This window comes from Lycium barbarum, chromosome 6 (assembly GCF_019175385.1).
Source record: "Lycium barbarum isolate Lr01 chromosome 6, ASM1917538v2, whole genome shotgun sequence".
In the NCBI taxonomy this organism is placed as follows: Eukaryota; Viridiplantae; Streptophyta; class Magnoliopsida; order Solanales; family Solanaceae; genus Lycium; species Lycium barbarum.
Window position 1 is genome coordinate 100,711,334 of NC_083342.1, and position 16,155 is coordinate 100,727,488.

Below are 16,155 nucleotides of genomic sequence, written 5' to 3' on the forward strand. Positions count from 1 at the left end.
TGACTTAGCTTATCTAAAGTAGCCTATAAACGAAAACAGCTTATAAGATATACACAGCGTATAAATCCATCCAAATATGCTATTATAGGATATACGTGGAAGTAGGAGGTCTACTCCTGGAAGTTGGAAAAGCCGCAACTCCTATTGGACCTGAGGTGTTTTTACTAATTGGATACTCTTCTATTTCAATTTACTAGTTTTCATGAGGAAACTCAAGATACAAAAATAATAACTTTAAATAAAGAAGTATAATTTTTATGGCACGTTAAATATGTCTGGTTAATAAGGCTTCATAATTATTAAAATTTTTAATTGCAATTGGATAATTTTAAATTAAGAAATTATTTATGATGAAGGAATTGTGGCTGAAGAATTTAAACAATACCAAAAGATCGCAAGTAATTCGATATTTTATAAAATAATATGATTTAAAATTTAACATTGGCATTTTTATGAATTTGTGAGCATGTAATTTCTTAGTTTTAGATAGAAATAAATCTATTTTGATATTTATTAAGTTTTAATTTCACTCATAATTTCATGTGTCGGGAGCTATTGGAAAACTCATTTTTTCATCCGATACAACAACAAATTTAAATGGCTTCAAGTTTATACGACAATATTTATAACCTTGGTTTAGGGACTTTACAAAACTTTACCTAGTAATGATATTATAAGGATATTAATTAATAATAATTAAAGTACATTAATAAAGTATCACTTCCAACTCATTTTACTTTTATGCTTATTTTACGTCGCATAAGAAAATACCTTCTCCATTCCATTTTATTTACTATTTTGGCTTTTTCATGTGCATTAAAAAAAATACAAAGTACTATTTATTGAGTTATGCTATTTATTAGATTCTTTTTTAGAATTGAGCAATATTACCTCCTTAACCAAAGGTTTCGGGTTCGAGCCTTGAGTATAGAGAAATACTTGATAGGGAACGCTTCAATCAGTATTGAGCCTTACCTAGCGTGAATCCTAATATGTTTGGACTCTAATGTGATACCGTACCAGGTTGAAAATCATTAAATAAAAACATTTATAAAGGCAAATTTCTTCATTGAACTTCTATCAATACTCAGACACAGTTCGTCATGATCTTGAGTCTTAGATTACCTTTAGTTAAACCATAATAATGGTTGTAATAGTAATTAGACTTTTTAGCAAGCGATTACCAAAAGAACAAATTAAAAATAAACAATCTTACCAAAATTGAATTAGAACCTAGAAGAATAGAAAAACTTTACGTCCGTAAATGTCAAAATTGACAACTTAAGATAAGATATGATAGTGGGACCCATATATTTTACTTTTCCAAACCAGCAAAATCCTTGGCAAAGCTCAGCTACAACACGTGTCCAACTTCAAAGCATCCAAAAGCAAAATTACCAAGTTGACCCTACGAGGGCTACAACACTTTGTGGTTCTCGTTTATATATACTAGTTGCGCTCATGCTAAGCCCGGGCCCAAACTCAAAATATAAATATAGTACGTAATTTTTATCAAATAAGTATAATTTGTGTCACATATGTTTACTACATAATTAATTTAATGTAATTGCAGGTTAAAAATATCTTTTCCATAAATTTTCATAATTATTAAAGTTTCTTCGTCATATAATTGGATAATTGTTAACAAAAAAAAAATTATGAGAAAGCAAGTTTGGTATGAAAATTAGCAAATATCAAAGGGTCGTACGTAATTTATTTTATGCTTAAAAGGATTACTTCTTAAGAATTAATTTAATTCTTCATATATACTTTATGCTTAAAAGGATTAGCTCCTAGTTAATCAAACATGATTATAAAGCTAATTCAATTTTGACTGATAATGCTACCTTCATCTTCAATATTATAAAACACCATTCAATAAATTTTACTTTTCGTATTGTAAGCATATGTGATATCACTAAAGAAGCAAAATTTTGGAAGTTAAAATTAATAGAGAGGAAATGTTGGTGAGGAATATATTATGTGAGATATGTTTAAATGTAAAGTAAGACCTAATAAATGCTTCAGCTGAAAAAAAAATTGGCGCCAAAGTTAACTAAATTATACCAATTTAAGAACAAATAATTTACAGGGTACTTCCCCAATTCATAGTATATGATGTTTTTAGTTTGGCCACAACCTTTGAAAAATCACTTGCCCCTAGACTTAAATATCTTTAATTAAATGCTATCAATTTAATATTTCTTACTTATGTAACAATTCACTTATCAGAAATAAGGGTAATTTTAAAAAAACAACAATAATACCTGCTTAGTTATATAAATAATTATTTATTTTAAACTAAGTATAAAAATTAAAATCACCATATAATATGGATTAGAAGAATAATCTAATAGCACCAAGAAGAGAATTTTAAAAAAATTACACAACACACCAATTATAAAAGCCCATATGGAAAGTGGCCTCTAGTAATGAATGAGACAAAAATGAAAATATACAAGGACAATTCACAACACCCACATGTAAGATTTCTATAGGGTGCTTTGGGAATGTGAGGACTACAAAAAACTCCTATTGACACTTATATATAGTAGTAATATACTAGATGGCTTATGTCCGTGCTGCGCACGGGCCCAACACTTTGAATTATAATGTATTTATGTATATGTAATTGTGTTTGGATAGTGATATATATATATATATATATATATATATATATATATATATATATATATATATATATATATATATATATATATATATATAAACAGTACAAACTTATGTATGTTTATTATCAATATTTATATTAAATTGACTAATTTACTTTATTCATTATTTGATCTCCAATTGATATTAATCTCTTTTCACATTTATTAGAGTAAATAAAAATGAAAAAATAATTAAATTCTATCTTATTTTAAAATATAAATATTTTAAGTATATTTATTTTAGTAAACATAACAAATAAATGACATGACGGAATAACAAATACAGCAATTAAATATCTAGATTAGATCTCAAGTTAATATATAAAAAAAAAAAAAAAGGAAATTGTATGTATTTGCCTACTTAAACTTTTGAAGAAAAGCAATAATAATAAATCCATTATTATTGACTTGATGGGGATACTTTGGGAATCACATGAATATTGTTTGAATTTTTAATATATGGGGTGCACATTTTTTTTTCGACATTGCTTGTTTTTTTAATATGGGGTCCATTTTTTTTTTCATGAATTTGGAGAGGGTGGCGTCCACTTTTTTTTTCATGAGTTTGGAGAGGGCAGGATCCTTTTTTTTTTTTTTTCTTTTTTTTAATATTTCTTGGCGTTTTTAGTATGGGGTCCACCTTTTTTTTAAGAGTGACTAACGACGAAGCATGGGTAAACCGATGCTTCTATATAGTAGAAAAATAGAAATACAATAAAGTATTTCTATCTACTTTAGAAGAGTTGGAAATATAAAGTATAAAATGTGATTTTTTTGCCCTTAAATAAAAAAGTGGGTGGGACCAAAAAGGATTTTTTTCCCCTTAAATTAAAAAGTGGGACCAAAGAACGGACGACAATCTTGCTTGTAAACCGACTCTTCTATAAGTAATATACATATATATATATATATATATATATATATATATTATGTTCAAAACACGATTAATATAACATTTTAGTTTGTTCTCCGTATCCAAAACTTTATTGTATTAGTGTTTGCTACGAATACAAAGTTGGCAAAAATTTATTAATACTTTTAAAAGAGAAGACTTATTTAAAAGAAAATAATAACAATATTTAAGCATCAGTTGATACTTTGAATTTTAATTCGATTAATTTAAAGGTGTAAGGTATTCTATCGTTAATGTATGTAGATTGGGCCTAAACAATACCTATTATTTTTTTTATCAAATTTTGATTTGGATAATTCTAATTCAAATTATTATATTAATTTTACATGTTTAAAATGAAACAAAGTAGAAATTTGAAATGAAGAACTACTATTTTTTAATTTTTGGTTTAACTCATTTTACTTGTCATGTTGTCTTTTGCACGATTTTTTAAGGCAATGTCAATTAGAATTATAATTTCACTAATTTACCTTATTAATTATTTGATCTCCATTTAATATTAATTTTTCTTTTATGATATTAATCTCTTTTCACATTTATTAGAGTAAGGAAAAAATGAAATAGTAATTAAATTCTATCTTATTTTAATATATAAGTATTTTAAGTATGTTGTTGTACAATAATTTCATTTGTTCTCACTAATGAGTTGATACGCATGTGACAATAAATCAATCATTATTGATTTAATGAGATACTTTGAAAATTACATGAATATTGTTTGATTTTTTAATATGGGATGCACTTTTTTTTTTATATATTGTTTGTTTTTTTACTATGAGATTCACTTTTTTTTTATATTGCTTGATTTTGTTAATATGGGGTCCACCTTTTTTTTCCCGTGAGTTTGGAGATGGTGGGTTCCACTTTTTTTTTTTTTGAATTAGTAGGTGTTTAGTATGGGGCCCACACTTTTTTTTTAAATGATGGACGGACGACGAAGCATGGGTGCAAACCCATGCTATAGTTTAATAATTGTAAAGTAATATTTGTCTACTTTCCTTCTTTTAATCTGTTTAAAAAAGAATATATTTTTTCTAGTTTGGTAATTCTTTAATTTCACATTCCCTTAACATGTTTTAGAGCACAAGATAAAGATCATTTTGATAACTTATAACTTATAAGTACATATTTTTATGTTAAGACTACAAATTCCAAAAATATTTTTTTACTTATTTAAATATTCGTGTCAAGTCAAATTAAGACAAATAAATTGAAATGGAAGGAGTATGTAGTAAGCCATGTTTTGGCTATCATATAGAGTATTCTTTCCCTTTTTTTTTTTTAATTTTTTTATTTCACATCCGATATATGATTTTCGCTTGGCTATCATCTGGAGCACTCTTTCCCTTTTTTTTTTTTTTTTTTTTTTTTAATTTTTTAATTTTTTATTTCATATTCCATGTCTGATTTTCGCTTTAAGGTCCTAATTAATTCGAATTCAGGTGCTGCATAAGGCCCACTTCTTAAAGAAGACTAGACTGGCCTATGCCCGTGCTGCGCACGGGCCCAACACTTTAGATTATAGTGCATTTATGTGTATGTAATTGTTTTTGAATAGTGACAATATATATATATATATATATAAAGTATATATTTTGTTCAAAACACGATTAATATAACATTGTAGTTTGTGTTCCGTATCTATAATTTTATTATATTAATGTTTGCTATGAACACAAAATAGGCAAATTTATTAATATTTCTTAAAAGAGAAGACTTGTTTAAAAGGAAACTATTTTCTTCTCTCTCTCTCTCTCTCTCTCTCTCTATATATATATATATATATATAAAGTATATATTATGTTCAAAACACGATTAATATAACATTGTAATTTGTGTTCCGTATCTATAATTTTATTATATTAATGTTTGCTATGAACACAAAATAGGCAAATTTATTAATATTTTTTAAAAGAGAAGACTTGTTTAAAAGGAAGCTATTTTCTTTTCTTTGAGATAAAACAATAGCAATACTTAAGTATCAGTTGATACTTTCAATTTTAATTCGATTAATTTAAAGGTGTAAAATACTTATTATTTTTTATCAAATTTTGATTTGGACAATTCTAATTCAAATTATTAAATTAATTTACATGTTTAAAACGAAACAAAGTAGAAATTGATTTTTTATTTAAACGAAGAAATACTATTTTTTAATTTTTAGTAAATATTCTCGGTTTAGCTCATTTTACTTGTCATGTTGTCTTTTGCATGGTTTTTTAAGAAAACGTCGATTAGAATTATAATTTGACTAATTTACCTTATTCATTATTTGATCTGCATTTGATATTTTTTTTACGACATTAATTTCTTTTCACATTTATTAGAGTAAGAATAAAAATAAAAAAGTTATTAAATTCTATCTTATTTTAAAATATAAATATTCTAAGTATATTTATTTTAGTAAACATAACAAATAAATGACATGGCGGAATAGCAAATACAACAGTTTAATATCTAGATTAGATCTCAGGCTAATTGTATGGTTTGACTACTTGACCTTTTGAAGAAAAGCAATTTCATGGATTGACACGCACGTGGTAATGAATTCATCATTATTGACTTAAGCGATACATTGGAAATTACATGAATATTGTTTGATTTTTTAATAGGGGGTGCACTTTTTTTTTTGGACATTATTAATTTGCACTATTTTTATGCACACACACACACACACACACACACACACACACACACACACATATATATATATATATATATATATATATATATATATATATATATATATATACTATGGTCAAAACACGATTAATATAATATTGTAATTTGTACTCCGTATCTAAAACTTTATTATATTAGTGTTTACTACGAATACAAAGTCTGCACTTTTTTTTTTGACATATTTTTTTTTAATATGGGGTTCACTTTTTTTTTTATATTACTTGATTTTATTAATATAGGGTCCACTTTTTTTTACCGTGAGTTTGGAGATGGTGGGATCCACTTTATTTTTTTATTTTTTATATTGCTTGATGTCGTTTAGTATGGGGTCCACCCTTTATGGGGTGCACTTTTTTTTTTTTTTGGACATTATTAGTTTGTACTATTTTTATGCATATAATATATATACATATACTATGTTCAAAACACGATTAATATAACATTATAGTTTGTGCTCCGTATCTAAAACTTTATTATATTAGTGTTTGCTACGAATATAAAGTCTGCACTTTTTGTTTTTAGCATTATATTTTTTTTAATATGGGGTTCACTTTTGTTTTTTTGATATTGCTTGATTTTGATAATATGGGGTCCACTTTTTTTTTCCCATGAGTTTGGAGATGATGAGTTTCATTTTTTTTCTTCTTTTTTTTTTATTTCTCGGTGTTATTTAGTATGGGGCCCACCCCCCCTTTTCTTTTTAAGGGACAACGGACGACGAAGCATGGGTCTTGTTATACCCCATTTTAACCGGGTTGAAGCGGAGTACAACATATTGGTGATTCCTATTTGTTTTATTTTAAGGAGTCGCCACCTAATTGATTTTAAGGTGAATTAGGGCACCTAATTATTAACTAATGTAAAGCTAACTAAACCTCCGTTAATAATCTGCTTAATCAGTGTGATTCTAGGTAAGGGTTCTATATTATCCTAAAGGGAAGGGGTTAGGCATCCTTTAGAATCCGTTTACTACGGTTATCCGGTCAATCTTAGGTTAATTAATTGAGGTTTAAAATTTAAGAAAATAGCTTTTGAGAAAAAAAAAGATAACTTATAGCTAACAAAGTTTAAAATATTATTATATGAATGATGCACTCTATATGGTGAAAATAAGTACTTAATGTTCAGAGCGGTAATCCTAAATGATAGAATCTACCCCTTTCTAATCCTACATGAATCATAGGTTCTCCACCTAATTTTAAGCCACACACAATCCAAAACGCAGACAAATTAGCAATCATAAAAATGAAAAAAAAAAAAAAGAATAAAATGTTACAGGCGGCCTCTAACGAGTTTCGCCTGCCCGATATGATCTAAGAATTGCGGAACGAGATGACTCTATGGATGGGTGTGCCGAGTCTCATCTTGAGACTCTGTTTTGATAAAGTCCCGAATTAAGACTCCGTTTGCTCCGATGTGTACATGTAAAAGAAAGGGGAAAAGAGATAAAGATTAGTATTCAACTGTGACAAAAGCTATTATTGTTCTAAGAAAAAGTAACAGATTAATTAGTTCATTCTTTACTTTAACCCAAGTATAGAAAACAACAAAAAGAAGCTAAAAAACATGAGCGACATTATTTTCGTTAAAACGGAAAGGAAACGGGTGAATAAAAGGGGTCAACATGGAAAAAGGAATGCTGAAAATACATACTTGGCACGCACATAACTAAAAGAGAAATTGCACATCAGACCATTAAATCACACTAAATTCCATCAAAGAAATAACTACAGTAAAGGCCTGAAGCATACTAACCATATTCAGACCAACTACTAACAATGACCATATACTAACTAGATACAAATGAAGCAAATAGCATCCAAAGCAAACAAGCAGAGATTAAATAGAACTAGACAGAAAAGGGGAAGAAGGTGTTTCCTAAAACTAAACTAAACTATCATACCTAAACATGCTTAAACACATAAATAGGCTAACACTGAAACATATCTAACTAAACATGAATCGAACTTAGCATATAAACATGAGAACACATCTTAACTGCTAAAACTGAAATCAGCTAAATAAAGAAGAGTTGCTCACATACTTAAATAGAACAAACCAAATCATTCTACTTAAAAATGCTTAAAACACCCAAACAGACTCGTCTATCGAACTAAAATAACTTAACTAAACTAACATACTCGAATCACGGAATAGTAAACCAAAAATACCACAGGGCAACCAAAGAATGAAAAACAAATAAATAAAGGGGATGGAGAATTACCTGCTTCGGGTGCAGCGAAGTGAGGCTTTGAGTCTCCGATCTACCTCGAAAGACTGCCAAATCAGAGCTTGCGAGGCACGGGTTCACAGCAACAACAGAGCAAACGAAAAGCAGGGAAATTGTCTTAGTATTTTTTGACTCGATATGCAGAAATAGAGCTGATGTACTAACATTGCTTAGGGGATTTTTGCCACTCGGAAAAACCTGTGGTTTTGTAAGGGATTTTTGCGATTCCAAGGCTTTCCCAAAAACTTCTCGGGGATTTAGGCTGTTGAAGAAACTTAATATTTTTTAGAAAATGACGACTGCAAACTCGTTTTTAGGGGATTTCTGGGATTCAAGCTCTGTCCCAAATGACTCAACTCGCCCAATATTTATAGGGTTTTGCTCTTTTTTCTTGAAGAAAAGCGAGAGGGAGGAGCGGGAGAGAAAGAGAAGCGGGAAAGGGAAGAGAGAGAGGAACGGGGGACAGAGGGAAGTGGGGGACAGAGGGAAGTGGGAGAGACAGGCGTGGGGGACAAACGACGGTGGTGGGGATGAGATGACGATGAAAGAGGGAGAGAAGAGAGCTGCGGGGAAGAGAAGGAGAGAAGAGAGAGGAGAAAGAGGAGCGGGTGGGGTGAGCGGCGCTGATGAGAACGAAAGGAACCCTAGTTCCTTTTGTTCAAATAGAATTGGGTCGGGTCAAATGATTTAATGGACTGGGTTGATTTTTCTTTTAGGCTGGGTATTAAAATGAATGGACTGGTAATTATTTTAAGTGATACTGAGGTAGTCCGAAAAATAATGTTGTCGATTGGGCTTTGATTTGGGCGAGATGAATTAAAAATATGGGCTGAGTGAAAGAAATAGTTTGACTTCTAAATTTAAATAAAAGACTCATTTTAATTAACTATATACTAAGTGTGCTAAAATATAAAATATGTAATTATTAGTGCTCAGGTAATAAAATCATATGACATTGTAATAGCCGTGCAATAATATTTTGAAAACAAATAAACGCTATCATTTAATTGTGCGAAATAAATGCGATGCGTATGCATAAGGTGGTAAAAATGCTGAAATGAAAATCATGATAATACTGGTAATAATAATAATAATAACAAATAATAATAATAATAATAATAATCATAATAATAATAATAATAGTAATAATAATAATAATGGTAGCAGTGACGGTAGTAAAAGATAATGACATGATAATGAAATGCCGGTATTAATAAAAGCTAATAATTATAGTAAAAAAATGCAAATAATTATTTTTTAAAGTTGCCAAAATATTGGAAGCGAAAGATAGGTATTTCGGAGGAAAGGTGGGACAAAATTGGGTGTCAACAACTTATCCCTCTTTGCCCGGTAATGATGAAAGAATTTTCAGGCAAAGACGTTGACTTAGTGGCCGAACTCCGGTCTCCGAGTTGCCTACATATCTCGGGCTGCATGAGAATCAGGTCGTGTGTAATTCTGAGATAGACTACGACACCTTATGAATAATGAATCCCGATTGATGCGAATCTTTGCAAAATATTGTCCCAGTGTCGAATTATAATGACACTGGGTATCATGATAGAACTCAAGAATTCTGAAAGTTGAGTGTGATATTTGGAGTTGGAGCCGAGTGTTCGAGGTAGATCTTTGACCCTTGTCGGGAAGTCTGCTTATCCTTCCCAACGTATTTGCCCCAGTTCGCTGCCGAAGAAATAGTTCCACGTTGCGTTAAAGCTCCTGCGAAACTTAAACTAGATAAGGCAGTCAGTGAAAAGTAAATATTGAAAGTAAAGTGATGCTGCAATGATTAAAATGATAGCCTTGCTGAGGCTGGTGCAAATGAGGCTCTAGGCCGATGATTCATGAGAATGATGCCTATTTGGCGATGATAATGAGGCTTTAAACCGGATGGGCTATTTAAGCCGAATGATTTATGATAAATGAGGCTTTCTGAGCCGGCATGATGCGTTTGCAGGGCATTTGAAAATAATAAAAGCAATGCATGTGCGGCGCGTTTGCGAGCAATGATGCAGTGCCTTTGCAGGGCATTTGAAAGTAATAGTGCAATGCATGTGCGGTGCGTTTGCGAGCCATGATACAGTGCCTTTGCAGGGCATTTGAAAGGAATAGTGCAACGCATGTGCGGTGCGTTTGCGAGCAATGATGCAGTGTGTTTGCAGGACCTTTGCAAGTAATAATGCAATGTATGTGCAGTGCGTTTGAAAGCATTTATGCAGTGCGTTTGCAGGGCATTTAAAAGTAATAACGCAATACATGTATAGTGCGTTTAAAAGCATTTAAGCAGGGCATTTGAAAGCAACAGTGTATGTGTGAGATTCGTACAAAATATTTGAGATAAAAGTTGTGCAGATGAGAGATTAGTGCAAAATATTTGAGATAAAAGTTGTGCAAGTGCGAGATCGGTACAAAATATTTGACATAAAAGTGGTGCTGGTGTGCGATTAGTGCGAAAGTTATTTAAGGTAAAAGTAGTGCAAATGCAAGTGCAACATCAGTGCGTTTCTGTAAAACTTAATATGTCCAATTTTAAGGCGGACATGTCTCAAATAAATTAGTCAAGTCCTATTATAAGGCTGACAAACCTAATAACATCGCGTCCCATTTAAAGGGGGGGGGGGGGGGGGGCAAATCCAAATAAATAATGAAGTCCTATTATAAGGTGGAAAAACCTAAATAAATAATGAAATCATATTATAAGGTGAACAAACCTAAATGAATGATGAAGTCCTATTGTAAGGTGGACGAACCTAAATGAATAATGAAGTCCTATTATAAGATGGACAAACCTAAATGAATGATGAAGTCCTGTTGTAAGTTGGACGAACCTAAATGAATAATGAAGTTCTATTATAAGGTGGAAAAACCTAAATGAATGATGAAAGGCGGACAAGCCTAATATGTTCAATTAAAGGCGAACAAGCCTAAAGATGTTCAATTAAAGGTGAACAAGCCTAAAATGTTCAATTAAAGGCGAACAAACCTAAAACGTCCTATTAAAGGCGGACGGCCTAAATGCGGTGCTTTTGCGAACAATGATGCTGTGTCTTTGCAGGGCATTTGAAAGTAATGATGTAATGCAGGTGCGGTTGCTTTTGCAGTGCGGGGCATTTGAAAACAGTAGTGCAGTGCGGGGTATTTAAAGCAATAGTTGTTATACCCCATTTAAACGGGTTAGATTAGAGTACAACATATTGGATATTCCTATTTTGGTATTTTTTAAGGAGTTGCCACCTAATTAGTTTAACGGTGAATTAGGACACCTAATTTATTAACTAAGGTAAAGTTAAACAAAACCTCCGTTAATGGTCTGCTCAATTTTCAATTCTAGGTAAGGGTTCTAATTATCCTAAAGGGAAGGTGTTAGACATCCTCTAGAATCCGTTAACTACGGTTTACCAGCCAAATTCAGGTTAATTAATTAAGGTTAAAAAATGGCTTACAAATATTGCTAAAGTTTTAAAGGAAAAATAATGTTGGTCAAAATAAGATTTACGAAAAATATAATAAAAGAAGACTTTAAAAGCTATTTTAAAACAAGATTTATAAAGTTGTTAAAGAAAGGGTATAATAGTGCTATTTAAAATAATACTTATAAATATTGCTAAGGCTAAAAAAAACGCAATTTAGAATAAAGCTTGTACCAAATATCATATTCTTACATAAAAGGAAACTTCAAATGCCATTTAAAATAAAACTTATAAATATTACTAAAGAAACTAAAAAAATGTTATTTAAAATAAGATTTGCATAAAATATATAGGTAGAAGAAAGTGAATTTATACAGCGTTTTAATAAATATTTGAGATAATTCAAGTGGCGAGGTATTAATTGGTTTTGCATTTTAGGAATATGAACAAAAAATACAAAAATAAATAATGTGAGTTTTCTTTATTTTTTATTAACTATATTTTAAAATATTGTAATTGACTTAAAACTTGAAGAATTATTTATAAAATATATTTGAGTTTATATTTGCGTATTAATGCTTTTTTTATTTATTTTTTTTATTTTCTAAGATAGTAAGAATAAATTATGATTCCTTTAACTCAAAATATGTGTTCATACTATTTTAAAAAAATCAATTATAATAAAAAAAATATTATAGATGCTATAAATATTTTTATCATAAATAGAAGAAAATGTAACTTGCGGAATTAACTGTTAATTTCCTTAGAGCAACTACCCATCATTCTAAAACCTATCATACTAATTCCCTATAATTCAACTAAGCTAAGAAAAACAAACAAAGTAAAGGATTAGTCAAATAATACAAATTAACTGCACAAGATATAAAATAGAGGCATAAAATAAATTAAATGGGCTCAGCCCATTTTGGACTGCTGCTGCATTCTGTTTGCTATTGGGCTTTTGGCCCAGTAAATTTCATTTGTGGCTGCTGCTGTTGGGCTCGGCCCAGGAACCCTTTTTTATTTTTTTTGCTACGGATTGGTTGACACGGAATGACTCGATAATATTACGTTAGGCTTTCAGCCCAACATCGAATGCGGAAGAGGAACGAGTCCCTCGGACTCGTATGCGAGGTTCATGCAAAGAAATGAAAGAAAGATTAGCATACAATCTGTTACATCCCGTATTCCCAGGCATTGGAAAGTGTGCGAGTTAAATGATATTAGTAAAGGGCACGAGGTTATCCCCCAAGCTTATAAGTGGTTAAAGTGATGGCACACACATGTATCGTAAGGATTTGAAGTTAAACCAATCGAAGGAAATAAGTTTTGTCGAGTTCAACATTTATTTGAGTAAAATACGATCCAAGCTGTAATATCCCGTATTCTGGGACTAGAATATTTAATCGTCCAACATGAGAAAATTTACATGAGCCCAGAGAATTTGATCATATTCAATGATGAAAAATCGAGCTCGGTGTACAAAGACGTTTGAGGTCCCGAAATAATTTAGGACTTTAAAAGTGTGACCACGGTGATTGAGAATAATATTTTGTGTGCACCAAAAAAGGCTATGGACTAGTGCTATGTCACATAATCATGGCAATGAGTATATAAAGTGTATTAAAAATAATTGTTATTAAAGTGAATTGAGATGAAGAAATTAATTATATGATTAGTTGGTATGTATTGTGGAATATTATATTTAAAACCTCTACTCTACATGTTTACCACTTCCACCGTCAAAGTAGTTCTTTAAAGCATTAAATAAGACTACTTCACATATACATAGCATTAGATTTGTATGTTAGTGCCTAGTTGCCTAACTTTAGATATACTAAAGTTTTTTTTTGCCGACATAAAATTTTCGGACCTCAATTCTCGTATACATTTGTATGATAACTTAGATTGCCTCTTGGAGAATTCTTTCTTGAAGAAGGAAGGTATATGCAGCACCTATTTTGTAGAAGCAACAACGTTATTTCTTTCCATAGCAGTAGCAACGTTTTCCTTCCAATTTCAACAAAGAGCAACAAGTGTTCTTCTCTTATTTCAAAGATTAAGTATAGCTATTTTTCTTCATCGATTTCATGGTTATGACATTGGTTTTATCCGGATCTTAGCAAGTTGGAAATATACCTTGTGGTGAATTATCCTAAGATTGAGGTAAGATTTAATTTTTTTTTTTTGTATACACATTTTGAAGGCAATTTTAACATGTATAAGTTTGTGGATATATAATGAAAATAAAAGTTGTGGATGTTGATGTTGAAAGATGAATTGAGCCGTGTAGGGGCTGTTCTAAATAGGCATGGAAAACTTATTTTAAGTTGCGTTATAGTTGTGATTATCATGGATTATATGGCGAAGGGATGGGAAAGTTAAAATTGAAGTTGTGTTGATATGAACATGTTATTGTTCTTGTTGAATTGAAGGAATTGGAAATATAATTGTACCCATATATTGTTGGTATTTCTGTGTCAACAGGAGAGCAATTGGAAATTTGGGATAGGCGAACATATAGGGAAAGTGCTGCCGAATTTTCGCTAAAATTTTAGATGATAGGAAACCTAAACGAGAATATATAAGCTGAAATATAGGTTCTATAAGGATTGGGCTATAGATTGTGAACTAGAAAATATGGTACTAACGATGACGTTACTTTTATATAAATAGGCGAAAAGAGCGACGAGGCAAAAAGGATTCACGAATAGTCGCCGACAGGTATGTAAAGTTAACCCTTCTTTCTTTTGGCATGATCTTTATGAAACAAACAGACGACGTATATGTATGATTTCAAAAACGCTCCTATTCTTAGAGCCACTAGGATGGCTAATGTTCTTGACTCCCAGAAGCTATTTCATTATATCTTGATACGTGTATATGATTCCAAAAGTTCTATTTTGATATAATCCATAGTGATATTCGAAAGGTACTTGATATGACTATTGCCTTGATTTTCAAATGATAGCTCGTTTTGATTATTCTATCGAGTCTCAGATGTGTTTTAACTTGCATATAGTTTCTCACTACTCTGCTCGTGCATGCCTCAATATATCTTTCACTGAGTCCCGGGTCAGGACACGTTTTCGTGCACAGTTTCACTGCATTGTTCACCGATTCCCTCACTAGAGGGCCGGGACACGTTATATATATGTATATGATGATATGATGATGTGATGATATGATGATATGATGATATGTTATGGCGGCCAGGAGGGCATATGATGACTTTATTCACCGAGTCCCTCACTAGAGGGTCGGGACACGTTATATATATGATATATGATATTGATATGCATGACGTTCATTTCACAAGGCAAGTGTATTGATGTTTTAAAAAGCCATACTTGTTTCTGGTAATCTTTGTTTCAGTATGATCCTCTTTACTGAATTTCATAATTTACATACTCAGTACATATTCCGTACTGACCCCCTTTCTTCGGGGGGCTGCGTTTCATGCCCGCAGGTACAGATAGTCGGTTTGGTGACCCTTCAGCATAGGACTTCTACTCAGCTATCTTGGAGAGCTCCGTTGTTCCGGAGTTTAGACTTTCAGTACAGATCTTGTGAGATATATGTATATGTTATCCAGGGGTATGGCGGGGCCCTGTCCCGTCATATGTTACTGTTGATACTCTTAGAGGTCTGTAGACATATATGTGGGTTGTGTACAGGTTTGATCAGCTGTGTCTTTGTTTATGGGTTCTGTTCAGCTGTGTCTATACGATGTGCTGTGGTATGATATTCGTCTATAGTGGCAGCCTTGTCGGCTTGCATGTGATATTGATATGTGATGGCAGCCTTGTTGGCTTGCGAATTATTTCATGATATGATCAGTTGTGACTCCTCAGGAGACAGTGTATCTGAATATACATATATGATGACGCTATGAACCTTCAGAGTTCTTTGTAAAGTTCCGTATTGTTCGTAGTTTCAGTTTGACTATATCAGATAAGTATGTATACAGGTGTCCAGGTTGGGCACCAGTCACGGCCTACGGGGTTGGGTCGTGACACAATCAACAATGTTAAATATATGCAATGTAAACTTAAACAAACAAATCAGCGACTTGTATACGTGCTATGTGTATTTGAGTATTACTTTAATATCATACTACTTTTGCAATGTGGAAATGACTGATGGTATAGGTACTATCAGATATCATAAAACACAAATTATGGCATTAGCAGGGAGACGTGAGTATATATTTATCAGCAGACATGACAACATATTCAAAGGCTAGTCCTG

The 16,155-nt window shown here is 31.4% G+C and overlaps 1 long non-coding RNA gene across 1 annotated transcript; it reads left to right on the top strand.

Annotated features, from left to right (window-relative positions):
• Positions 1 to 13,838: 13,838 nt before the first annotated feature.
• LOC132599867 (uncharacterized) lies at positions 13,839 to 15,700 on the top strand. Its single transcript, XR_009567050.1, has 3 exons — positions 13,839 to 14,070; positions 14,581 to 14,628; positions 15,374 to 15,700. It is a non-coding gene; the product is annotated as an uncharacterized LOC132599867 (long non-coding RNA).
• Positions 15,701 to 16,155: the final 455 nt, after the last annotated feature.